Source organism: Argentina anserina, unplaced genomic scaffold (assembly GCF_933775445.1).
Source record: "Argentina anserina unplaced genomic scaffold, drPotAnse1.1, whole genome shotgun sequence".
NCBI classification, from domain to species: Eukaryota; Viridiplantae; Streptophyta; class Magnoliopsida; order Rosales; family Rosaceae; genus Argentina; species Argentina anserina.
The window spans coordinates 70001-72500 of record NW_026089414.1 but is presented as its reverse complement, the minus strand read 5'-3'; positions in this window follow the sequence as shown (position 1 = coordinate 72500).

Below are 2500 nucleotides of genomic sequence, written 5' to 3'. Positions count from 1 at the left end.
CATTTGTTGCCTCTGCCTTGCCCTCGGTTGCCCCTGCCTTGGCCTTGGTTGCCGCTGCCTTGCCCTTGCTTGCCCTTGCTTGCCCTTGCCTTGCTCGGCATCGGCATCGCCTTGCCTTCCATTGGCATTTGTTGCCCCTGCCTTGCCCTTGCTTGGCCTTGCCCGGCCTCGTCTTTCCCTTTCCTGGCACTGCCCTCGTTGTGGCTTGCCTGGCCTTGCTTGCTTGACACTGCCCTTGCTTGTCCTTGCCTTGTGCTTTGGCTTGCCTGGCCTTGCTGCCTTGCCTTGCTCGGCATGGCACTTGCTCGGCCTTGCTCGGCATGGCACTTGCTCGGCCTTGCTCGGCATGGCACTTGCTCGGCCTTGCTCGGCATGGCACTTGCTCGGCCTTGCTCGGCATGGCACTTGCTCGGCCTTGAAAGGCATGGCACTTGCTCGGCCTTGCTCGGCATGGCACTTGCTCGGCCTTGAAAGGCATGGCACTTGCTCGGCATGGCACTTGCTCGGCATGGCACTTGCTCGGCCTTGAAAGGCATACCATATGCCTTGGCGAGGCTAATATCCCTGCCTGGCGAGGCTAATTTGCCTGCAGGAATGAAGGCTGAATGGGCTAGCGAGGCTAGTATTCCTGCCTGGCGAGGCTAATATCCATGCAGGAATGCAGGCTGAATTGGCTAGCGAGGCTAATATCCCTGCCTAGCGAGGCTAATATGCCCGCAGGAATGCAGGTAGAATGGGCTAGCGAGGCTAATATGCCCGCAGGAATGCAGGCAGAATGGGCTAGCGAGGCTAATATCCCTGCCTAGCGAGGCTAATATGCCCGCAGGAATGCAGGCAGAATGGGCTAGCGAGGCTAATATCCATGCCTAGCGAGGCTAATATGCCCGCAGGAATGCAGGCAGAATGGGCTAGCGAGGCTAATATCCATGCCTAGCGAGGCTAATATCCCTGCCTGGCGAGGCTAATCTCCCCGCCTGGCGAGGCTAATAGCGTGTGAGACAACACACAGACAACACGGAGACAACACACGGACAACACGGAGACAACACGCCTGGCGAGGCAAATTCCCCTGCCTGGCGAGGCTAATTCCCCTGCCTGGCGAGGCTAATATGGCTGCACGCTAGCATGCCAACGAATGCCAAACCTCGAAAACTCAATTTTATTTCAAATATCCCCCTGCATTTTATGTTGCAAACCTATAGGGGACGATTTTTAGGACATTTTAAGATTGACATATCGTCATTTGGTCGAGTTTTCAGTTTATTTTGATTTTCTACATCTCAGAAACGAGAAATATCATATCAAATCGAAAACTCATCCAAATGACCTGAAATCAACTTCTAAATTTCTCTAAAATCATTGCTTACAGTTCTGAACCATAAAAGATATACACTTTTACAAGTGAAACGGAGTTGGAAATTTCCAAAGCCAAGAACGCGACATGGCCTTGCCTAGAGTGCAAATGCCATGTCAAGGCCGCATTCTGTTCAACTTTGCCCGCACTATAATTTGACCATAAATAAGTCTCTATTTTAAGGAAATTTTGCAAGTGGTAGCAGTCCGAAACATCAAGCGGTTTGTCATTTTCGATTTTCGACATTCTGCCCCTTTTGGAAAATAAAAACAAATACTTCTGGGTCGAAATTAAATCTGGCCTTTTTCCACAAGGTGCCTGACATTATTCTGAGTGTCCCTGCAAAAAATCTCGATTTTATACCAAATGTACAATTAGTTATGGCGTTTGCCCCTCCTCGGAAATCCCATGTTTCCCCCTGCCCTTCCCAGTTTTCTCCAATATGCTCTATAGGGGAGTAGTGGTTCTCTGCAAAATGACCCCCTTGCAGAGACCGCCTCCCCTGCCCCCAGTAGTCCCTCCCCCTTCCCCCAATTGCTTATATACGATATTTGCTGCCTCGAATGTCCCTAACAAACAATTATAAGCAATTGAAAACGGATTTAAGAGGGATTTAGGAGGTGTTCTTCGCCCAGCTGGGGGGGTGATGAACACCATGAAGGGGGGGTCATGTGGGATCGGTGTTGCCTCTAGTCCACTGAAACGATGTCAGTAACCGCTCAGATCAATCAAAGGGAGGGATAGGAGCCCGTCGGTATCGAGAAATTGTGCTTCGGCACTCGATTTGCGACATAAACAAATGCTGTGAGGGGAGGAAGGTGTCGGTGTCGATGAACTCAGTTCAATGCGCGAGTAATAAGCAGGCCGGGGGACTGGGCGCGATGCAAAGTGCTTCGGCATTCGATTTGTGAAAAGCGAGGGCGGCGATGGGGGGAAGGTGCCGGTGTCGGAACCCACTAGTACGCGCAAGTAGATGTATTTCGAAAGCGCCGAGCGGGGGGAAGGTGCCGGTATCGATGAACCCTCTTCAATGCTTGCAGTAATAAGCAGATCGGGTGTCGGGGGCGATGCAAAGCTCTCGGAAGCTCCGTTTGTGAAAAGCGAGCGCGGCGAGCGGGGGGAAGAGATGCCGGTGGCCGAAATATA